This window comes from Panulirus ornatus, chromosome 5 (assembly GCF_036320965.1).
Source record: "Panulirus ornatus isolate Po-2019 chromosome 5, ASM3632096v1, whole genome shotgun sequence".
In the NCBI taxonomy this organism is placed as follows: domain Eukaryota; kingdom Metazoa; phylum Arthropoda; class Malacostraca; order Decapoda; family Palinuridae; genus Panulirus; species Panulirus ornatus.
In genome coordinates, this window is record NC_092228.1 from 45,310,587 (window position 1) to 45,337,031 (window position 26,445).

Sequence of the window (26,445 nt, forward strand, 5' to 3'; positions counted from 1 at the left end):
GGACAAATAGTATGTTGCAATTCAAGTTTTACAGACCACCTGCTTTAATGTTTTGTTTAACACTGCATCTTTGAGCTCTTTCCATATCTTCACTACCAGTTTGTGTGATGTTATCCAAAATGCTCTTCCGTTACTTAAATTTATTAAACCAACCCTTAGAATGTATGTTGGTGGTCTGCCAATGAGCTGGAGGTATATTATCAGTATTACCCGCCTGGGGATATAGGAAGGGTTGGTGACATCTGCATAGGGAGCCAACACTTCAGTGGTTGTCAATTTCCACTCTTGACCCGAGTAGCTGTCTTCTCTCTCTGCCTCACTGATGTGGACTAAAGGCATTCTGTCAACAAACATTTCTTTTATGTGTAATACTTGACAGCACTGTGTGTTAGTCTTGCATTTTAGCAGAATGATAGCAGTACAGAGGAACTAAATATTAAAGTACAGTATTTCCGCCGGTAATGCGTTTTACATGAGGCTCACCTTGAACATATGTGGTGAGTGTACAAATTGATTTTAGTTGTTTTCAAACTTGGAAAACCATTAGTCATGCTATAGGGCAGTGATGGACTACATAAGAAGGAAGATAAATTGAGTCTATCTAAATGGAAGAGATTTAGTTTAGATCTAAATGATAAGTCTGTCCATGAGTCGTTTTCCATGGGAATAAAATCATTAAAAAAAGTACAAGTTTACAAGCTTCATTAAGGCATGTAAAAGTATACCGCAGTTTTCTTAGGTTTACCATATACAATATTTTTTCTAATGTGTCAAGATCCGTTTTCTGTAACAGTTGAAGAATGTTTCAGATTTCAACCACTAGGTGGCAGAGCAGACCAACCTTCCCTCCTTGATTACATTCCCAGAAGGTAAACAGACCGTTTGTTGTTACCTTTGATGAGGTGTAACACGAGATACCCCCTACCATAAGGGATGTAGGACAGTAAATAGGAAGAAAAGGATGATAGTCATGCCTTAGTGAGAAAAAGGATTTCTCCATTGTGCTGGAAGGTGAGTGGATTGTGATGGTAATCGTCAGGTCTTGTGTAGTTTAACTGGACCCGAGGTGCTACTGGGGTCCCAGAGGACGAATGCCAGAGGCTCCTCGTTAGATGATATTAGGAAATGGTAATCTTGGTCAATTTTCACCCAAATTAGATCTTGAAGATCGGTGTAGAACATCAGATTTAACCAGTCACGCAATATTGTACATCGACCTTTCCCTTAAAATGGGTAGAATTACCGTTTTGAAGATCTACTTATTTGAAAGTGGTCATTTGTGGGAGAAATGGTACAAAAATGGTCTTAAAATGACCTAAACTGCTGATTCCAAGAACTGAAATGGCAGAATTCTCTGTGGAGATACGAGACAGCATTAGTACTCTTGACATAATTTATGAACCCCTAATTTCACCCTTAACCCCAGCACTAGCCACTGGTTACCGTGACAATCACCTCAAAGGACTGACACCCCACACAACCTCACCTTACAATATATACATCAACCTCACTACGTTGCTGCAATGGAGAGGGTTTAGTGAAAGAAGTCTATGCAACTGCTTGCCCAAACAGAACCTCTAAACTCATGCATAACTTCACTTTTAATTTCACTCTCAATCTCAGTTGTTGCAATCAGCATCCCTGAGGAAAGTCGTCTTGCTAGACAGCAGCGCACTGTAGAATGATATTAAGATACAACAATTCAAGCTTATCTTCAATCTTAGCAACCTTGCAGAGTCATGCACAGCCTCACGTTGATCCTTGTTCTCAACCTTATGAAGTCGCCTTAGTGATGTAGAGGAAAATGTGCAGACGAGTGCGTACCTTCACATAACCTTTACACTTACACACAATCTTTTCATCAACCTCACCCTTAATTTCACCTTCAGTCTCAACTGTGACCCAGAAGACAGACAGCTTATGGTTTTTGGAAGCTTCTTGATAGTGATGTGGGTGAGGTTCAGGGTGAGATTGTACATTAGTCAAAAGGCATGGCTTAGATGACAGTTGGCTTAGATTGCTGTGCTGTAACAATGTCTTCTTGGCCTCCATTCTCTTGGGTTTTGGTAGAACTTCAGTGCCTTATTTGATGATGGGACGTTGATTAATAACTTATTCGATGATGTCTAACTTCATTGGTTATTACATATTTAATTTTTCTGTTTTAGCTGAGATGGCATGTGTAACTGAATGCCCTAATTAAGGTCATCTCAATGCTATATATATATATATATATATATATATATATATATATATATATATATATATATATTTTTTTTTTTTTCCATACTATTCGCCATTTCCCACATTAGCGAGGTAGCGTTAAGAACAGAGGGATGGGCCTTTGAGGGAATACCCTCACCTGGCCCCCTTCTCTGTTCCTTCTTTTGGAGAAAAAAAAAACCTCCAACAGCCAGGATCGAACCCAGGACCCCTGTGCGTGAGGCAGGAAGCATTCCTGCCTCGCACACAGGGGTCGTGGGTTCGATCCTGGCTGTTGGAGGTTTGTATGTTCTATGGAGGTGCGCTTTTCTATGCACTTTATTCGTGTATATATATATATATATATATATATATATATATATATATGTATATATATATATATATATATATATATATATTCTTCAAAGCAAACACCTGATCCACACATCCTCTACCACTTCTGAAACCACACTGCTCTTCCCCAATCTGATGCTCTGTACATGCCTTCACCCTCTCAATCAATACTCTCCCATATAATTTACCAGGAATACTCAACAAACTTATACCTCTGTAATTTGAGCACTCACTCTTATCCCCTTTGCCTTTGTACAATGGCACTATGCACGCATTCCGCCAATCCTCAGGCACCTCACCATGAGTCATACATACATTAAATGGATTTGTATGTAGCATTTATGGATCTGGAGAAGGCATATGATAGAGTTGATAGAGATGCTCTGTGGAAGGTATTAAGAATATATGGTGTGGGAGGCAAGTTGTTAGAAGCAGTGAAAAGTTTTTATCGAGGATGTAAGGCATGTGTACGTGTAGGAAGAGAGGAAAGTGATTGGTTCTCAGTGAATGTAGGTTTGCGGCAGGGGTGTGTGATGTCTCCATGGTTGTTTAATTTGTTTATGGATGGGGTTGTTAGGGAGGTAAATGCAAGAGTCTTGGAAAGAGGGGCAAGTATGAAGTCTGTTGGGGATGAGAGAGCTTGGGAAGTGAGTCAGTTGTTGTTCGCTGATGATACAGCGCTGGTGGCGGATTCATGTGAGAAACTGCAGAAGCTGGTGACGGAGTTTGGTAAAGTGTGTGGAAGAAGAAAGTTAAGAGTAAATGTGAATAAGAGCAAGGTTATTAGGTACAGTAGGGTTGAGGGTCAAGTCAATTGGGAGGTGAGTTTGAATGGAGAAAAACTGGAGGAAGTGAAGTGTTTTAGATATCTGGGAGTGGATCTGTCAGCGGATGGAACCATGGAAGCGGAAGTGGATCATAGGGTGGGGGAGGGGGCGAAAATTTTGGGAGCCTTGAAAAATGTGTGGAAGTCGAGAACATTATCCCGGAAAGCAAAAATGGGTATGTTTGAAGGAATAGTAGTTCCAACAATGTTGTATGGTTGCGAGGCGTGGGCTATGGATAGAGTTGTGCGCAGGAGGATGGATGTGCTGGAAATGAGATGTTTGAGGACAATGTGTGGTGTGAGGTGGTTTGATCGAGTAAGTAACGTAAGGGTAAGAGAGATGTGTGGAAATAAAAAGAGCGTGGTTGAGAGAGCAGAAGAGGGTGTTTTGAAATGGTTTGGGCACATGGAGAGAATGAGTGAGGAAAGATTGACCAAGAGGATATATGTGTCGGAGGTGGAGGGAACGAGGAGAAGAGGGAGACCAAATTGGAGGTGGAAAGATGGAGTGAAAAGGATTTTGTGTGATCGGGGCCTGAACATGCAGGAGGGTGAAAGGAGGGCAAGGAATAGAGTGAATTGGAGCGATGTGGTATACAGGGGTTGACGTGCTGTCAGTGGATTGAATCAAGGCATGTGAAGCGTCCGGGGTAAACCATGGAAAGCTGTGTAGGTATGTATATTTGCGTGTGTGGACGTGTGTATGTACATGTGTAGGGGGGGGGTTGGGCCATTTCTTTCGTCTGTTTCCTTGCGCTACCTCGCAAACGCGGGAGACAGCGACAAAGTATAAAAAAAAAAAAAAAAAATATATATATATATATATATATATTTTTCGCTGTCTCCCGCGTTTGCAAGGTAGCGCAAGGAAACAGACGAAAAAAATGGCCAAACCCACCCCCATACACATGTATATACATACGTCCACACACGCAAAATATACATACCTACACAGCTTTCCATGGTTTACCCCAGACGCTTCACATGCCCTGATTCAATCCACTGACAGCACGTCAACCCCGGTATACCACATCGATCGAATTCACTCTATTCCTTGCCCTCCTTTCACCCTCCTGCATGTTCAGGCCCCGATCACTCAAAATCTTTTTCACTCCATCTTTCCACCTCCAATTTGGTCTCCCACTTCTCCTCATTCCCTCCACCTCCGACACATATATCCTCTTGGTCAATCTTTCCTCACTCATTCTCTCCATGTGCCCAAACCATTTCAAAACACCCTCTTCTGCTCTCTCAACCACGCTCTTTTTATTTCCACACATCTCTCTTACCCTTACGTAACTTACTCGATCAAACCACCTCACACCACACATTGTCCTCAAACATCTCATTTCCAGCACATCCATCCTCCTGCGCACAACTCTATCCATAGCCCACGCCTCGCAACCATACAACATTGTTGGAACCACTATTCCTTCAAACATACCCATTTTTGCTTTCCGAGATAATGTTCTCGACTTCCACACATTCTTCAAGGCTCCCAGGATTTTCACCCCCTCCCCCACCCTATGATCCACTTCCACTTCCATGGTTCCATCCACTGCCAGATCCACTCCCAGATATCTAAAACACTTTACTTCCTCCAGTTTTTCTCCATTCAAACTTACATCCCAATTGACTTGACCCTCAACCCTACTGTACCTAATTACCTTGCTCTTATTCACATTTACTCTTAACATATATATATATATATATATATATATATATATATGTATATATATATATATCTCTCTTTTCTTTCTTTCATACTATTCGCCATTTCCCGCATTAGCAAGGTAGCGTTAAGAACAGAGGACTAGGCCTTTGAGGGAATATCCTCACCTGGCCCCCTTCTCTGTTCCCTCTTTTGGAAAATTAAAAAAGAAATGAGAGGGGAGGATTTCCAGCCCCCCGCTCCCTTCCCTTTTAGTCGCCTTCTACGACATGCAGGGAATACGTGGGAAGTATTCTTTCTCCCCTAACCCTAGGGATATATATATATATATATATATATATATATATATATATTTTTTTTTTTTTTTTTTTTTTTTTTTTTTTTTTTTTTTTTTACTTTGTCGCTGTCTCCCGCGTATTGCGAGGTAGCGCAAGGAAACAGACGAAAGAAATGGCCCAACCCCCCCCATACACATGTACATACACACGTCCACACACACAAATATACATACCTACACAGCTTTCCATGGTTTACCCCGGACGCTTCACATGCCTTGATTCAATCCACTGACAGCACGTCAACCCCTGTATACCACATCGCTCCAATTCACTCTATTCCTTGCCCTCCTTTCACCCTCCTGCATGTTCAGGCCCCGATCACACAAAATCTTTTTCACTCCATCTTTCCACCTCCAATTTGGTCTCCCTCTTCTCCTCGTTCCCTCCACCTCCGACACATATATCCTCTTGGTCAATCTTTCCTCACTCATTCTCTCCATGTGCCCAAACCATTTTAAAACAATCTCTTCTGCTCTCTCAACCACGCTCTTTTTATTTCCACACATCTCTCTTACCCTTACGTTACTTACTCGATCAAACCACACGGAGTTTGGTAAAGTGTGTGGAAGAAGAAAGTTAAGAGTAAATGTGAATAAGAGCAAGGTTATTAGGTACAGTAGGGCTGAGGGTCAAGTCAATTGGGAGGTGAGTTTGAATGGAGAAAAACTGGAGGAAGTGAAGTGTTTTAGATATCTGGGAGTGGATCTGTCAGCGGATGGAACCATGGAAGCGGAAGTGGATCATAGGGTGGGGGAGGGGGCGAAAATTTTGGGAGCCTTGAAAAATGTGTGGAAGTCGAGAACATTATCCCGGAAAGCAAAAATGGGTATGTTTGAAGGAATAGTAGTTCCAACAATGTTGTATGGTTGCGAGGCGTGGGCTATGGATAGAGTTGTGCGCAGGAGGATGGATGTGCTGGAAATATATATATATATATATATATATATATATATGTTTACAGAGGTATAAGTTTACAGACGTATAAGTTTGTTGAGTATTCTTGGTAAATTATATGGGAGGGTATTGATTGACAGGGTGAAGGCATGTACAGAGCATCAGATTGGAGAAGAGCAGTGTGGTTTCAGAAGTGGTAGAGGATGTGTGGATCAGATGTTTGCTTTGAAGAATGTATGTGAGAAATACTTAGAAAAACTAAAGGATTTGTATGTAGCATTTATGGATCTGGAGAAGGCACATGATAGAGTTGATAGAGATGCTCTGTGGAAGGTTTTAGGAATATGTGGTGTGGGAGGCAAGTTGTTAGAAGCAGTGAAAAGTTTTTATCAAGGATGTAAGGCATGTTTACGGGTAGGAAGAGAGGAAAGTGATTGGTTCTCTTTGAATGTAGGTTTGTGGCAGGGGTGTGTGATGTCTCCATGGTAGTTTAATTTGTTTATGGATGGGGTTGTTGGGGAGGTGAATGCAAGAGTTTTGGAAAGAGGGGCAAGTATGCAGTCTGGTGTGGTTGAGAGAGCTTGGGAAGTGAGTCAGTTGTTGTTCGCTGATGATACAGCGCTGATGGCTAATTCATGTAAGAAACTGCAGAAGCTGGTGACTGAGTTTGGTAAAGTGTGTGAAAGAAGAAAGTTAAGAGTAAATGTGAATAAGAGCAAGGTAAGGGTTGAGGGTCAAGTCAATTGGGAGGTAAGTTTGAATGGAGAAAAACTGCAGGAAGTAAAGTGTTTTAGATATCTGGGAGTGGATCTGGCAGCGGATGGAACCATGGAAGCGGAAGTGAATCATAGGGTGGGGGAGGGGGCGAAAATTCTGGGAGCCTTGAAGAATGTTTGGAAGTTGAGAACATTATCTAGGAAAGCAAAAATGGGTATGTTTGAAGGAATAGTGGTTCCAACAATGTTATATGGGTGCGAGGCATGGGCTATGGATAGAGTTGTGCACAGGAGGGTGGATGTACTGGAAATTAGATGTTTGAGGACAATGTGTGGTGTGAGGTAGTTTGATCAAGTAAGTAATGTAAGGGTAAGAGAGATGTGTGGAAATAAAAAGTGTGGTTGAGAGAGCAGAAGAGGGTGTTTTGAAATGGTTTGGTCACATGGATAGAATGAGTGAGGAAAGATTGACCAAGAGGATATATGTGTCAGAGGTGGAGGGAACGAGGAGAAGTGGGAGACCAAATTGGAGGTGGAAAGATGGAGTGAAAAAGATTTTGAGTGATCGGGGCCTGAACGTGCAGGAGGGTGAAAGGCGTGCAAGGAATAGAGTGAATTGGAACGATGTGGTATACCGGGGTCGACGTGCTGTCAATGGATTGAACCAGGGCATGTGAAGTGTCTGGGGTAAACCATGGAAAGTGTGTGGGGCCTTGATGTGGAAAGGGAGCTGTGGTTTCGGTGCATTATTACATGACAGCTAGAGACTGAGTGTGAACGAATGGGGCCTTTGGTGTCTTTTCCTAACGCTACCTCACACACATGAGGGGGGAGGGGGTTGTTATTCCATGTGTAGCGAGATGGCAATGGGAACAAATAAAGGCAGACTATGAATTATGTGCATGTGTATATATGTATATGTCTGTGTGTGTATATATATGTGTACATTGAGATGTATAGGTATGCGTATTTGCGTGTGTGGACGTGTATGTATATACATGTGTATATGGGCGGGTTGGGCCATTCTTTCGTCTGTTTCCTTGTGCTACCTCGCTAACGCGGGAGACAGCAACAAAGCAAAAATATGTATATATTATTTTTTTTTTTTTATTATACTTTGTCGCTGTCTCCCGCGTTTGCGAGGTAGCGCAAGGAAACAGACGAAAGAAATGGCCCAACCCCCCCCCCCATACACATGTATATACATACGTCCACACACGCAAATATACATACCTACACAGCTTTCCATGGTTTACCCCAGACGCTTCACATGCCCTGCTTCAATCCACTGACAGCACGTCAACCCCGGTATACCACATCGCTCCAATTCACTCTATTCCTTGCCCTCCTACACGTACACATGCCTTACATCCTCGATAAAAACTTTTCACTGCTTCTGACAACTTTCCTTCCACACCATATATTCTTAATACCTTCCACAGAGCATCTCTATCAACTCTATCATATGCCTTCTCCAGATCCATAAATGCTACATACAAATCCATTATATATATATATATATTTTTTTTTTTCTTTTTTGCTTTGTCGCTGTCTCCCGCTTTTGCGAGGTAGCGCAAGGAAACAGACGAAAGAAATGGCCCAACCAACCCCCATACACATGTATATACATACGTCCACACACGCAAATATACATACCTACACAGCTTTCCATGATTTACCCCAGACGCTTCACATGCCCTGATTCAATCCACTGACAGCACGTCAACCCCGGTATACCACATCAATCCAATTCACTCTATTCCTTGCCCTCCTTTCACCCTCCTGCATGTTCAGGCCCCAATCACACAAAATCTTTTTCACTCCATCTTTCCACCTCCAATTTGGTCTCCCACTTCTCCTCGCTCCCTCCACCTCCGACACATATATCCTCTTGGTCAATCTTTCCTCTCTCATTCTCTCCATGTGCCCAAACCATTTCAAAACACCCTCTTCTGCTCTCTCAACCACGCTCTTTTTATTTCCACACATCTCTCTTACCCTTATGTTACTTACTCGATCAAACCACCTCACACCACACATTGTCCTCAAACATCTCTTTTCCAGCACATCCATTCTCCTGCGCACAACTCTATCCATAGCCCACGCCTCGCAACCATACAACATTGTTGGAACCACTATTCCTTCAAACATACCCATTTTTGCTTTCCGAGATAATGTTCTCGACTTCCACACATTCTTCAAGGCTCACAGGATTTTCGCCCCCTCCCCCACCCTATGATCCACTTCCGCTTAAATGGTTCCATCCGCTGCCAGATCCACTCCCAGATATCTAAAACACTTTACTTCCTGCAGTTTTTCTCCATTCAAACTTACCTCCCAATTGAATTGACCCTCAACCCTACTGTACCTAATAACCTTGCTCTTATTCATATTTACTCTTAACTTTGTCCTTTCACACACTTTACCAATGTATATATATAATATATATATATATATATATATATATATATATATATGTATATATATATTATATTTATTTATTTTGCTTTGTCGCAAAATATATATATATATATATATATATATATATATATATATATATATATATATATATATATATATTTTTTTTTTTTTTTTTGCTTTGTCGCTGTCTCCCGCGTTTGCGAGGTAGGGCAAGGAAACAGACGAAAGAAATGGCCCAACCCACCCCCATACACATGCCTTGATTCAATCCACTGACAGCACGTCAACCCCGGTATACCACATTGCTCCAATTCACTCTATTCTTTGCCCTCCTTTCACCCTCCTGCATGTTCAGGCCCCGATCACACAAAATCTTTTTCACTCCATCTTTCCATCTCCAATTTGGTCTCCCTCTTCTCCTCGTTCCCTCCACCTCCGACACATATATCCTCTTGGTCAATCTTTCCTCACTCATTCTCTCCATGTGACCAAACCATTTCAAAACACCCTCTTCTGCTCTCTCAACCACGCTCTTTTTATTTCCACACATCTCTCTTACCCTTACGTTACTTACTCGATCAAACCACCTCACACCACACATTGTCCTCAAACATCTCATTTCCAGCACATCCATCCTCCTGCGCACAACTCTATCCATAGTCCACGCCTCGCAACCATACAACATTGTTGGAACCACTATTCCTTCAAACATACCCATTTTTGCTTTCCGAGATAATGTTCTCGACTTCCACACATTCTTCAAGGCTCCCAGAATTTTCGCCCCCTCCCCCACCCTATGATCCACTTCCGCTTCCATGGTTCCATCCGCTGCCAGATCCACTCCCAGATATCTAAAACACTTTACTTCCTCCAGTTTTTCTCCATTCAAACTCACCTCCCAGTTGAATTGACCCTCAACCCTACTGTACCTAATAACCTTGCTCTTATTCACATTTACTCTTAACTTTCTTCTTTCACACACTTTACCAAACTCAGTCACCAGCTTCTGCAGTTTCTCACATGAATCAGCCACCAGCGCTGTATCATCAGCGAACAACAACTGACTCACTTCCCAAGCTCTCTCATCCCCAACAGACTTCATACTTGCCCCTCTTTCCAAAACTCTTGCATTCACCTCCCTAACAACCCCATCCATAAACAAATTAAACAACCATGGAGACATCACACACCCCTGCCGCAAACCTACATTCACTGAGAACCAATCACTTTCCTCTCTTCCTACACGTACACATGCCTTACATACTCGATAAAAACTTTTCACTGCTTCTAACAACTTGCCTCCCACACCATATATTCTTAATACCTTCCACAGAGCATCTCTATCAACTCTATCATATGCCTTCTCCAGATCCATAAATGCTACATACAAATCCATTTGCTTTTCTAAGTATTTCTCACATACATTCTTCAAAGCAAACACCTGATCCACACATCCTCTACCACTTCTGAAACCACACTGCTCTTCCCCAATCTGATGCTCTGTACATGCCTTCACCCTCTCAATCAATACCCTCCCATATAATTTGCCAGGAATACTCAACAAACTTATACCTCTGTAATTTGAGCACTCACTCTTATCCCCTTTGCCTTTGTACAATGGCACTATGCATGCATTCCGCCAATCCTCAGGCACCTCACCATGAGTCAGTTAGGGAAAATGATTTGGTAAACAGAGAAGAGGTAGTAAAAGCTTTGCGGATGATGAAAGCCGGCAAGGCAGCAGGTTTGGATGGTATTGCAGTGGAATTTATTAAAAAAAAGGGGGTGACTGTATTGTTGACTGGTTGGTAAGGTTATTTAATGTATGTATGACTCATGGTGAGGTGCCTGAGGATTGGCGGAATGCGTGCATAGTGCCATTGTACAAAGGCAAAGAGGATAAGAGTGAGTGCTCAAATTACAGACGTATAAGTTTGTTGAGTATTCTTGGTAAATTATATGGGAGGGTATTGATTGACAGGGTGAAGGCATGTACAGAGCATCAGATTGGGGAAGAGCAGTGTGGTTTCAGAAGTGGTAGAGGATGTGTGGATCAGATGTTTGCTTTGAAGAATGTATGTGAGAAATACTTAGAAAAACTAAAGGATTTGTATGTAGCATTTATGGATCTGGAGAAGGCACATGATAGAGTTGATAGAGATGCTCTGTGGAAGGTTTTAGGAATATGTGGTGTGGGAGGCAAGTTGTTAGAAGCAGTGAAAAGTTTTTATCAAGGATGTAAGGCATGTTTACGGGTAGGAAGAGAGGAAAGTGATTGGTTCTCTTTGAATGTAGGTTTGCGGCAGGGGTGTGTGATGTCTCCATGGTTGTTTAATTTGTTTATGGATGGGGTTGTTGGGGAGGTGAATGCAAGAGTTTTGGAAAGAGGGGCAAGTATGCAGTCTGTTGTGGTTGAGAGAGCTTGGGAAGTGAGTCAGTTGTTGTTCGCTGATGATACAGCGCTGATGGCTAATTCATGTAAGAAACTGCAGAAGCTGGTGACTGAGTTTGGTAAAGTGTGTGAAAGAAGAAAGTTAAGAGTAAATGTGAATAAGAGCAAGGTAAGGGTTGAGGGTCAAGTCAATTGGGAGGTAAGTTTGAATGGAGAAAAACTGGAGGAAGTAAAGTGTTTTAGATATCTGGGAGTGGATCTGGCAGCGGATGGAACCATGGAAGCGGAAGTGAATCATAGGGTGGGGGAGGGGGCGAAAATTCTGGGAGCCTTGAAGAATGTTTGGAAGTTGAGAACATTATCTAGGAAAGCAAAAATGGGTATGTTTGAAGGAATAGTGGTTCCAACAATGTTATATGGGTGCGAGGCATGGGCTATGGATAGAGTTGTGCACAGGAGGATGGATGTGCTGGAAATTAGATGTTTGAGGACAATGTGTGGTGTGAGGTAGTTTGATCAAGTAAGTAATGTAAGGGTATGAGAGATGTGTGGAAATAAAAAGTGTGGTTGAGAGAGCAGAAGAGGGTGTTTTGAAATGGTTTGGTCACATGGATAGAATGAGTGAGGAAAGATTGACCAAGAGGATATATGTGTCAGAGGTGGAGGGAACGAGGAGAAGTGGGAGACCAAATTGGAGGTGGAAAGATGGAGTGAAAAAGATTTTGAGTGATCGGGGCCTGAACGTGCAGGAGGGTGAAAGGCGTGCAAGGAATAGAGTGAATTGGAACGATGTGGTATACCGGGGTCGATGTGCTGTCAATGGATTGAACCAGGGCATGTGAAGTGTCTGGGGTAAACCATGGAAAGTGTGTGGGGCCTTGATGTGGAAAGGGAGCTGTGGTTTCGGTGCATTATTACATGACAGCTAGAGACTGAGTGTGAACGAATGGGGCCTTTGGTGTCTTTTCCTAACGCTACCTCACACACATGAGGGGGGAGGGGGTTGTTATTCCATGTGTAGCGAGGTGGCAATGGGAACAAATAAAGGCAGACTATGAATTATGTGCATGTGTATATATGTATATGTCTGTGTGTGTATATATATGTGTACATTGAGATGTATAGGTATGCGTATTTGCGTGTGTGGACGTGTATGTATATACATGTGTATATGGGCGGGTTGGGCCATTCTTTCGTCTGTTTCCTTGTGCTACCTCGCTAACGCGGGAGACAGCAACAAAGCAAAAATATGTATATATTATTTTTTTTTTTTTATTATACTTTGTCGCTGTCTCCCGCGTTTGCGAGGTAGCGCAAGGAAACAGACGAAAGAAATGGCCCAACCCCCCCCCCATACACATGTATATACATACGTCCACACACGCAAATATACATACCTACACAGCTTTCCATGGTTTACCCCAGACGCTTCACATGCCCTGCTTCAATCCACTGACAGCACGTCAACCCCGGTATACCACATCGCTCCAATTCACTCTATTCCTTGCCCTCCTACACGTACACATGCCTTACATCCTCGATAAAAACTTTTCACTGCTTCTGACAACTTTCCTTCCACACCATATATTCTTAATACCTTCCACAGAGCATCTCTATCAACTCTATCATATGCCTTCTCCAGATCCATAAATGCTACATACAAATCCATTATATATATATATATATATTTTTTTTTTTCTTTTTTGCTTTGTCGCTGTCTCCCGCTTTTGCGAGGTAGCGCAAGGAAACAGACGAAAGAAATGGCCCAACCAACCCCCATACACATGTATATACATACGTCCACACACGCAAATATACATACCTACACAGCTTTCCATGATTTACCCCAGACGCTTCACATGCCCTGATTCAATCCACTGACAGCACGTCAACCCCGGTATACCACATCAATCCAATTCACTCTATTCCTTGCCCTCCTTTCACCCTCCTGCATGTTCAGGCCCCAATCACACAAAATCTTTTTCACTCCATCTTTCCACCTCCAATTTGGTCTCCCACTTCTCCTCGCTCCCTCCACCTCCGACACATATATCCTCTTGGTCAATCTTTCCTCTCTCATTCTCTCCATGTGCCCAAACCATTTCAAAACACCCTCTTCTGCTCTCTCAACCACGCTCTTTTTATTTCCACACATCTCTCTTACCCTTATGTTACTTACTCGATCAAACCACCTCACACCACACATTGTCCTCAAACATCTCTTTTCCAGCACATCCATTCTCCTGCGCACAACTCTATCCATAGCCCACGCCTCGCAACCATACAACATTGTTGGAACCACTATTCCTTCAAACATACCCATTTTTGCTTTCCGAGATAATGTTCTCGACTTCCACACATTCTTCAAGGCTCACAGGATTTTCGCCCCCTCCCCCACCCTATGATCCACTTCCGCTTAAATGGTTCCATCCGCTGCCAGATCCACTCCCAGATATCTAAAACACTTTACTTCCTGCAGTTTTTCTCCATTCAAACTTACCTCCCAATTGACTTGACCCTCAACCCTACTGTACCTAATAACCTTGCTCTTATTCACATTTACTCTTAACTTTGTCCTTTCACACACTTTACCAATGTATATATATATATATATATATATATATATATATATATATATATATATATATATATATATATTATATTTATTTATTTTGCTTTGTCGCAAAATATATATATATATATATATATATATATATATATATATATATATATATTTTTTTTTTTTTTTTTTTTTTGCTTTGTCGCTGTCTCCCGCGTTTGCGAGGTAGCGCAAGGAAACAGACGAAAGAAATGGCCCAACCCACCCCCATACACATGCCTTGATTCAATCCACTGACAGCACGTCAACCCCGGTATACCACATTGCTCCAATTCACTCTATTCTTTGCCCTCCTTTCACCCTCCTGCATGTTCAGGCCCCGATCACACAAAATCTTTTTCACTCCATCTTTCCATCTCCAATTTGGTCTCCCTCTTCTCCTCGTTCCCTCCACCTCCGACACATATATCCTCTTGGTCAATCTTTCCTCACTCATTCTCTCCATGTGACCAAACCATTTCAAAACACCCTCTTCTGCTCTCTCAACCACGCTCTTTTTATTTCCACACATCTCTCTTACCCTTACGTTACTTACTCGATCAAACCACCTCACACCACACATTGTCCTCAAACATCTCATTTCCAGCACATCCATCCTCCTGCGCACAACTCTATCCATAGTCCACGCCTCGCAACCATACAACATTGTTGGAACCACTATTCCTTCAAACATACCCATTTTTGCTTTCCGAGATAATGTTCTCGACTTCCACACATTCTTCAAGGCTCCCAGAATTTTCGCCCCCTCCCCCACCCTATGATCCACTTCCGCTTCCATGGTTCCATCCGCTGCCAGATCCACTCCCAGATATCTAAAACACTTTACTTCCTCCAGTTTTTCTCCATTCAAACTCACCTCCCAGTTGAATTGACCCTCAACCCTACTGTACCTAATAACCTTGCTCTTATTCACATTTACTCTTAACTTTCTTCTTTCACACACTTTACCAAACTCAGTCACCAGCTTCTGCAGTTTCTCACATGAATCAGCCACCAGCGCTGTATCATCAGCGAACAACAACTGACTCACTTCCCAAGCTCTCTCATCCCCAACAGACTTCATACTTGCCCCTCTTTCCAAAACTCTTGCATTCACCTCCCTAACAACCCCATCCATAAACAAATTAAACAACCATGGAGACATCACACACCCCTGCCGCAAACCTACATTCACTGAGAACCAATCACTTTCCTCTCTTCCTACACGTACACATGCCTTACATCCTCGATAAAAACTTTTCACTGCTTCTAACAACTTGCCTCCCACACCATATATTCTTAATACCTTCCACAGAGCATCTCTATCAACTCTATCATATGCCCTCTCCAGATCCATAAATGCTACATACAAATCCATTTGCTTTTCTAAGTATTTCTCACATACATTCTTCAAAGCAAACACCTGATCCACACATCCTCTACCACTTCTGAAACCACACTGCTCTTCCCCAATCTGATGCTCTGTACATGCCTTCACCCTCTCAATCAATACCCTCCCATATAATTTGCCAGGAATACTCAACAAACTTATACCTCTGTAATTTGAGCACTCACTCTTATCCCCTTTGCCTTTGTACAATGGCACTATGCATGCATTCCGCCAATCCTCAGGCACCTCACCATGAGTCAGTTAGGGAAAATGATTTGGTAAACAGAGAAGAGGTAGTAAAAGCTTTGCGGATGATGAAAGCCGGCAAGGCAGCAGGTTTGGATGGTATTGCAGTGGAATTTATTAAAAAAAAGGGGGTGACTGTATTGTTGACTGGTTGGTAAGGTTATTTAATGTATGTATGACTCATGGTGAGGTGCCTGAGGATTGGCGGAATGCGTGCATAGTGCCATTGTACAAAGGCAAAGAGGATAAGAGTGAGTGCTCAAATTACAGAGGTATAAGTCTGTTGAGTATTCCTGGTAAATTATATGGGAGGGTATTGATTGAGAGGGTGAAGGCATGTACAGAGCATCAGATTGGGGAAGAGCAGTGTGGTTTCAGAAGTGGTAGAGGATGTGTGGATCAGGTGTTTGCTTTGAAGAATGTATGTGAGAAATACTTAGAAAAGCAAATGGATTTGTATGTAGCATTTATGGATCTGGAGAAGGCATATGATAGAGTTGATAGAGATGCTCTGTGGAAGGTATTAAGAATATATGGTGTGGGAGGCAAGTTGTTAGAAGCAGTGAAAAGTTTTTATCGAGGATGTAAGGCATGTGTATGTGTAGGAAGAGAGGAAAGTGATTGGTTCTCAGTGAATGTGGGTTTGCGGCAGGGGTGTGTGATGTCTCCATGGTTGTTTAATTTGTTTATGGATGGGGTTGTTAGGGAGGTGAATGCAAGAGTTTTGGAAAGAGGGGCAAGTATGAAGTCTGTTGGGGATGAGAGAGCTTGGGAAGTGAGTCAGTTGTTGTTCACTGATGATACAGCGCTGGTGGCTGATTCATGTGAGAAACTGCAGAAGCTGTTGACTGAGTTTGGTAAAGTGTGTGAAAGAAGAAAGTTAAGAGTAAATGTGAATAAGAGCAAGGTTATTAGGTACAGTAGGGTTGAGGGTCAAGTCAGTTGGGAGGTGAGTTTGAATGGAGAAAAACTGGAGGAAGTGAAGTGTTTTAGATATCTGGGAGTGGATCTGGCAGCGGATGGAACCATGGAAGCGGAAGTGGATCATAGGGTGGGGGAGGGGGCGAAAATTCTGGGAGCCTTGAAGACTGTGTGGAAGTCGAGAACATTATCTCGGAAAGCAAAAATGGGTATGTTTGAAGGAATAGTGGTTCCAACAATGTTGTATGGTTGCGAGGCATGGGCTATGGATAGAGTTGTGTGCAGGAGGATGGATGTGCTGGAAATGAGATGTTTGAGGACAATGTGTGGTGTGAGGTGGTTTGATCGAGTAAGTAACGTAAGGGTAAGAGAGATGTGTGGAAATAAAAAGAGCGTGGTTGAGAGAGCAGAAGAGGGTGTTTTGAAATGGTTTGGGCACATGGAGAGAATGAGTTTGGAAAGATTGACCAAGAGGATATGTGTCGGAGGTGGAGGGAACGAGGAGAAGAGGGAGACCAAATTGGAGGTGGAAAGATGGAGTGAATAAGATTTTGTGTGATCGGGGCCTGAACATGCAGGAGGGTGAAAGGAGGGCAAAGAATAGAGTGAATTGGAGCGATGTGGTATACCGGGGTTGACGTGCTGTCAGTGGATTGAATCAAGGCATGTGAAGCGTCTGGGGTAAACCATGGCAAGCTGTGTAGGTATGTATATTTGCGTGTGTGGACGTATGTATATACATGTGTATGGGGGTGGGTTGGGCCATTTCTTTCGTCTGTTTCCTTGCGCTACCTCGCAAACGCAGGAGACAGCAAAAAAAAAAAATATATATTTCTTTTCTTTCTTTCATACTATTCACCATTTCCCGCATTAGCGAGGTAGCATCAAGAACAGAGGACCGGGCCTCAGAGGGAACATCCTCACCTGGCCCACCTCTCCGTTCCTTCTTTTGGAAAATTAAAAAAAAAACGAGAGGGGAGGATTTCCAGCCACCCGCTCCCTCCCCTTTTAGTCGCCTTCTATGACACGCAGGGATTACGTGGGAAGTATTCTTTCTCCCCTATCCCCTATCCCCAGGGATATATATATATATATATATATATATATATATATATATATATATATATATATATATATATAATTTTCCAAAAGAAGGAACAGAGAAGGGGGCCAGGTGAGGGTATTCCCTCAAAGGCCCAGTCCTCTGTTCTTAACGCTACCTCGCTATCGCGGGAAATGGCGAATAGTATGAAAAAAAAAAAAAAAGAATATATATATATATATATATATATATATATATATATATATATATATATATATATATATATATATATATAAATGAATGAAATAATAATGAATAAATATATCTATATTTTATATTTTTTATTATACTTAGTCGCTGTCTCCCGCATTAGCGACATAGTGCAAGGAAACAGATGAAAGAATGGCTCAACCCACCCTAATACACATGTATATACATATACATCCACACATGCACATATACATACATATACATTTCAACGTATACCTGCATATACATACACAGACATATACATATATACACATGTACATACTTATACTTGCTGCCTTCATCCATTCCCGTTGCCACCGTGCCACACATGAAATGGCACCCCCTCTCCCTGCATTTGCACGAGGTAGCTCTAGGAAAAGACAAAAAAGGCCACATTCGTTCACACTCAGTCTCTAGCTGTCATGTAATAATGCACCGAAACCAAAGCTCCCTTTCCACATCCAGCCCCCACAAAACTTTCCATGGTTTACCCCAGATGCTTCCCATGCCTTAGTTCAATCCATTGACAGCACGTCGACTCTGGTATTTCACATCGTTCCAATTCACTCTATTCCTTGCACACCTTTCACCCGCCTGTATGTTCAGGGCCCGATTGCTCAAAATCTTTTTCACTCCATCCTTCCACCTCCAGTTTGGTCTCCCACTTCTCCTCGTTCCCTCTACCTCTGACACATATATCCTCCTTGTCAATCTTTCCTCACTCATTCTCTCCATGTGACCAAACCACTTCAACACACCCTCTTATGCTTTCTCAACCACACTCTTTTTACTGCCACACATCTCTCTTACCCTTTCATTACTTACTCGATCAAAACCACCTCACACCACATATTGTCCTCAAACATTATATTTCCAACACATCCACCTTCCTCTGCACACCTCTATTTATAGCCCATGCCTTGCAACCATATAACATTGTTGAAACCACTATTCCTTCAAACATACCCAATTTTTGCTCCAAGATAACCTTCTTGCCTTCCACTCATTCTTCATATTCTCAGAACCTTCATCCCCTCCCCCACTTTGTGACTCACATCCGCTTCCATGGTTCCATTCGCTGCCAAATCCACTCCCAGACATCAAAAACACTTCACTTTCTCCACTTTTTCTCCATTCAAACTTACCTCCCAGTTAACTTGTCCCTCAACCCTACTGAACCTAATAACCTTGCTCTTATTCACATTTGCTCTCAGCTTTCTTCTTTCACACACTTTACCAAACTCAGTCACTAATTATGTAGTTTCTCACCCGAATCAGCCACCAGTGCTTTATCATCATTGAACAACTACTGACTCGCTTCCCAAGCCATCTCATCCAAAACAGACTGCATACTTGCCCCTCTCTCCAAAACTCTTGCGTTCACCTCCCTAACCACCCCATCCACAAACAAATTAAACAACCATGGAGACATCACGCACCCATGCCGCAATCCGACATTCACTGTTTCCCTCATCAGTGAGGTAGCACTAGGAGACAGACGAAGAATGGACCATCCACTCGTATACACATATGTCTATATAAATGCCCATAAACATATCAACACATGCATACATAAACATTTTTTTTTTTTTTTTTGTTCAAAAAAAAAACATAAACATACACAGACATATATGCTCATGTACATGTTCATACTTGCTTGCCTTCATCAATTCCTGTTGCTACCCTGCCCTACAGGAAACAGCATCACTGGCCTCTGCTTCCTTGAAGTAGCACCAAGAAAACAGACAAAAAAAGGCCACATTTGTTCACACTGTCTCTAGCTGTCATGTGTAATTCACTGAAACCACAGCTCCCTATCCACATCCAGGCCCCTCAGACCCCTCCATGGTTTACCCCAGATGCTTCTCATGCCCTTGTTTAGTCCATTAACAGCACATCGATCCTGGTATACCACTTCGTTCCAATTCACTCTATTCCTTACGTGCCTCTCACCCTCCTGTATGTTCAGGCCCTGATTGCTCAAAGTCCTTTTCACTCCATCCTTCCACCTCCAGTTTGGTCTCCTGCTTCTCCTTGTTCCCTTCACCTCTGAGACATAAATCCTCTTTGTCAATCTTTCTTCACTCATTCTCTCCATATGTCCAAACCATTTCAACACACTATCTTTTGCTCCCTCAGCCACACTCTTTTTATTTCCACTCTTCTCTCTTACGCTTTCATTACTTTCATGATCAAACCACCTCACATCACATACTGTCCTCAAACATTTCATTTCCAACACATCCACCTTCCTTCACACAACCTTATCTATAGCCTGTGCCTTCCAACCATATTACATGTTTGGAACTACTGTTTTTTCAAACATAACCATTTTTGCTCTCTGAGATAATGTTCTCTTCCACACATTCTTCATCGCTCCCAGAACCTTCACCCCCTCCCCCACGCTTCTGCTTCCATGGTTCCATTCGCTGCTATATATATTTCTGTACATATTCGCCATTTCCCGCATTAGCAAGGTAGCGTCAAGAACGAAAGACTGAGCCATTGTAGGAAAATCCTGACTTGGCTACCCTCTCTATTCCTTCTTTTGGAAAAGTAAGAACTGGGGATAGGGGAGAAGGAATACTTGCTGCGTATTCCCTGAATGTTGTGAAAAGTTGCTAAAAGGAGTGGGAGTGGGGACTGGAAATTCTCCCCTCCTGTTTTACTTTTTCAAAAGAAGGAACAGAGAAGGGGGCTACGTGAAGATTTTTCCCTCTAAGATTTTAGATTCCTGAGAGTGGACATGGTGATGAATGGAATCATGGAAGCAGAAGTGCGTCATAGGATGGTTGAGGGGGCGAAGGTTCTGGGAGCGTTGAAGAATCTGTGGAGAGAGAGAACATTATCTGGGAAGGTAAAAAAATGGGTATGTTAGAGGGAATAGCAGTCTCAACAGTATTATATGGATGCGGGGCATGGGCTATAGATAAGGTTGTGCAGAGGAGTGGATGTGTTGGAAATGAAATGTTTGAGGACAATATGTGGTGTGAGGTGGTTTGATTGAATGAATAACGTAGAGGTAAGAGAGAGATGTGTTAATTAAAAGAGGTGGATGAGAGGACCAAAGAGGGTTTTCTGAAATTATTGAACATGTGGAGAGAATAAATGAGGAAAGGTTGACAAAGAGGATATATTTGCTAGAAGTGGAGGGAACAAGGAGAATGGGGAGACCACATTGGAGATGAAAGGATGGAGTGATAAAGATTTTGAGCGATTGAGGTCTGAGCATGTAGGAGGGTGAAAGGCATGCACACGACAAAGTAAATCTGAATGATGTAGTATACTGGGGTCGACATGCTGTCAGTGGACTGAAGCTGGGCATTCAAAGTGTTGGAGTACACCATGGAAAGGTGTGGGCATGGTTGTAGATAGGGAGCTCTGGTTTCAGTGCATTACACATGGCAGTTAGAGAATGCATGTGAGTGGATGCAGCCTTTCTTCATATGTTTCTGGCACTGACATGGGAAACAGTGATTGAGGATGTAAAAAATTAAGTTTGTGATATGCTGTTTCCCACTTTGCAGATTTTTTAATTTTCTTGTTGAAATGCCATTCACATTATACTTTTTCAAATTTTTATTGCAGACCTTCATTACAAGCTAAGAAGCTTACTGAAGAACTCTGAATGTTTTTTTCAGCTTTCATATGATTAAAGGAGTAACCTGTTTATTGATTAGAGAGATAAAGCATTTACTCGGTAAAAATTAATGGTTTATATCCTGACCTTCTTTCCACTGTAGCCCCACATCATGTGCTTCACATAGGTATTCTCAGTTGTATCATATGATGCTGCTGTATACCATTTCTTTACGTTTATGTCTCCCCCACAGCTACTTCTCATTCAACCTATTACTTATCTGGATTACCTGTTCAGATTTCTGTGCCAATGTTCACCAGCCTTATCACTATTTTTAAATGTAATCCCCTCTATTTCCAGACAGTTGCCACTGAAGGGATCTCTCACAGCTTGGCATGTAAAAGTGAGCCCCGTATGTATCTTTCTCAGAATTTTTTGTAGGTTGATGTAGACAGGAATTAGCACTTTGTGAAATAACTGTAGAGTAGTGTACAAGATTTCTAATTTATACATACGGTATCTTGTAACAATTTCTGTATTTAGCACATTGAAAAATAGTGAAGAGGAGTCTGTACCTCAGGAAGAATCTGTAATGCTTCCCATAGTTAGTAAAGCTGTGATATATTTCTGAAACTCTTCATCTAAACATATAGAACAGGAAGGATACTGAAGATGAAAAATATTGGAAGTGTGTAAAATATTTGAAATCAATTAACAGTGGAGAGACTAATGCTGTGTAGAGTGATATTAAAAAATGCATTGCAGTACAAGTTCCTTTGAATGTAGTAAATGTGGGTTAACATATCCAAAAATGTGGATTTTGAACAAACACATGTGGGAACACACTAAACATAGACCATATAAGTGTGATAAATGTGGAAGATCATATGTAAAGAAAGCACAGCTGATGTACCATCTTAGAGTCCATAATGAAGCGTATAAGTGTGAGGAGTGTGGAAAAACGTTCTTTAACAAATCATTTTATTTACAGCACATGATGAATCATAAAAGTGATAAAACTTATAAGTGTAAAATCTGTGGACTAGAATATGCTTCACTTACTTCTCGATCGAATCATGTCCTGAAAATACATGGCGTTGAAAAGGGATACAAATTTAAGGCATTTACTCGGCCTTGCATAGACTCTACTCATGATGTAGATAAGACCGAGTCATACACATGGGTCATGGATGGCATATCTTCTCAGAGGAAAAGAATGTTTGTGAACTTGTAAAAGGAGAAATATACAGTGAGAAAGGAACTTTTAAGGAAAATTGAAAAAATACCAATGAAATTTATGAGTGAAAAAAGTAAAAAGTATTATGGAGAATACAGTAAAGACAAAAAATCCACCAATTTGATGATTGAAGTACACAATATGTTTAGGTACATGCAAATTATTTTGTGTACGAGACTTCCTTTTATTGGTTCATGGTGCATTCATTGGCATAATGACAGTGTAGATGAAGTAAAGGAGTGCGAATACACACTGCATAACAGATTTAGCATCCGATGTGCTCTTCCAATAGCGAGTATTTTTCTGCAAGCTTGATGTTATTATTTATTGGTTCTGACGTGTAAAAGTAAGATGATTCTCTGATGTGTGATTAATCAACAGACTGTTTAATGCACAAGAAATTTGATGTGACTAGTGTTTCAGGTTATTATGAAAGGGGAAGCACTGGAGATTGTGGAGTGATTGCAATTCAGGTTGACATTGGGAAAGAAGTACTGTAGTATTGAGTACTGGAATGTAAGTAAGTAGAAATTGAAGTTAAATATGAGTTTTCAGGGGTGGGAAGACATTATGTGAATGGTGCATGAGAACCCAGTGTGGTGGAGTAATTGTTTTATTGCATGAGTTTGTATGTGAAGTCATAGTTTTTCTTGACAGGAATAAGTGAAATAATTAAAGCAAAAGTGGAGGATGATGTGTAAATATAATGTATATTAAAATGTATGTATATTGAAATGTATATTAAAATATAATGTATATAATAACATGGGTTACTATACCACCATCATTTCTTGCTTCATTACCATGTAACCTGGTAGCATTTATTGATGTCTCTGCATATTTTCCTCCATCTGTGATTTGTTACTATATGCTTCTGAAGATGTGTTGAAATACATGACAGCGCTTAAGCAAATTTTTCTACTTTAATTTTCCCTCGTGGTCTACAAATTCATCTATGATCCTCATGTGGTTTGGGCATAAGGAGAGAATGAGTGAGGAAGATTGACAAAGAGGATATATGTGTCAGATGGACGGAACAAGAAGGGGGGAGACCAAATTGGAGGTGGAAGGATGGAGTGAAGGAAATTTTGAGTGATCAGGGCCTGAACATACAGGAGGGTGAAAGGCATGCAAGGAATAGAGTGAATTGGAATCATTTGGTATACCAGGGTCAATGTGCTGTCAGTGGACTGAACCAGGGCATGTGAAGCGTCTGGGGTAAACCATGGAAAGGTCTGTGGGGCCTGGATGTGGAAAGGGAGCTGTGGTTTCAGTGCATTACACATGACAGCTAGAGACTAAGTGTGGACAAATGTGGCCTTTTTGTCTGTATTCCTGGCACTATCTTTCGCTGAATGGATGAAGGCAAGCAAGTATGAATATGTACATGTGTGTATATGTAATGTCTATGTATGTGTATGCATATGTTTATTTTTTTTTTTTTTTTTATACTTTGTCGCTGTCTCCCGCGTTTGCGAGGTAGCGCGAGGAAACAGACGAAAGAAATGGCCCAACCCCCATACACACGTACATACACACGTCCACACACGCAAATATACATACCTACACAGCTTTCCATGGTTTACCCCAGACGCTTCTCATGCCTTGATTCAATCCACTGACAGCACGTCAACCCCTGTATACCACATCGCTCCAATTCACTCTATTCCTTGCCCTCCTTTCACCCTCCTGCATGTTCAGGCCCCGATCACACAAAATCTTTTTCACTCCATCTTTCCACCTCCAATTTGGTCTCCCTCTTCTCCTCGTTCCCTCCACCTCCGACACATATATCCTCTTGGTCAATCTTTCCTCACTCATTCTCTCCATGTGCCCAAACCATTTCAAAACACCCTCTTCTGCTCTCTCAACCACGCTCTTTTTATTTCCACACATCTCTCTTACCCTTACGTTACTTACTCGATCAAACCACCTCACACCACACATTGTCCTCAAACATCTCATTTCCAGCACATCCATCCTCCTGCGCACAACTCTATCCATAGCCCACGCCTCGCAACCATACAACATTGTTGGAACCACTATTCCTTCAAACATACCCATTTTTGCTTTCCGAGATAATGTTCTCGACTTCCACACATTTTTCAAGGCTCCCAAAATTTTCGCCCCCTCCCCCACCCTATGATCCACTTCCGCTTCCATGGTTCCATCCGCTGACAGATCCACTCCCAGATATCTAAAACACTTCACTTCCTCCAGTTTTTCTCCATTCAAACTCACCTCCCAATTGACTTGACCCTCAACCCTACTGTACCTAATAACCTTGCTCTTATTCACATTTACTCTTAACTTTCTTCTTCCACACACTTTACCAAACTCAGTCACCAGCTTCTGCAGTTTCTCACATGAATCAGCCACCAGCGCTGTATCATCAGCGAACAACAACTGACTCACTTCCCATATGTTTATATGTTTATATGTATGTGTATATGTGTGTATGCTGGTGTTTATGTAGATATATGTGTATATGACTGGATGGGCCATCTTCGTCTGTTTCCTGGCGCTACCTCACTGACGCAGGAAGCAGTGATTAGATATTATAAATTATTCTTATTTATTTATTATACTTTGTTGCTGTCTTCCATGTTAGCGAGGTAGCACAAGGAAACAGGCGAAAGAATGGCCCAACCCACTCACATACACATGTATATACATACATGTCCACACACGCACATATACATACCTTTACATTTCAACGTATACATATATATACATACACAGACATATACATATATACTCATGTACATAATTCATACTTGCTGCCTTTATTCATTCCCATCGCCACCCCGCCACACATGAAATGATACCCCCCCTCCCCCACATGCATGCGGGGTAGCGCTAGGAAAAGACAACAAAGGCCACATTCATTCACACTCTGTCTCTAGCTGTCATATATAATGCACCGAAACCACAGCTCCCTTCCCACATCCAGGCCCAACAAAATTATATAAATATATGTATATATATGCGTGTGTGTGTGTACTGAAAGGGTTAATTCATACAATGGATTAGGAAGTGGCAATATCATTCAAAATGTATTGTTTAAAGGTCAACATATTCTCTTGCTTAAAGCTATAGGTATGCTAGGTGCTTTTAGATTCTGGCATCAGTAACAGCATCCTCCATATGGGCCTTCGTAAATAAGATGAAATAACAGCTGCACCATGATTTTGAAGGGCCTTGCATTGGAAGTGCATGGAAAATCATCCTTGTCTAAACTATGGGATTTAAGGATTTTGAATCTTGAGGCTAAGCTGCCACTTCTCATGGAGAGGAAGCAAGTGAGAATTTAGTACAAATAGGATTGTACGTCTTGCTTTTATTTAAATGAACTGTGGCAAAATA

At 41.7% G+C, this 26,445-nt stretch overlaps 1 long non-coding RNA gene across 1 annotated transcript; it reads left to right on the forward strand.

Moving 5' to 3' along the window:
- Positions 1-777: 777 nt before the first annotated feature.
- Positions 778-23,992, forward strand: LOC139748760 (uncharacterized). The gene is made up of 2 exons (XR_011712820.1): positions 778-1,011; positions 22,203-23,992. It is a non-coding gene; the product is annotated as an uncharacterized lncRNA (long non-coding RNA).
- Positions 23,993-26,445: the final 2,453 nt, after the last annotated feature.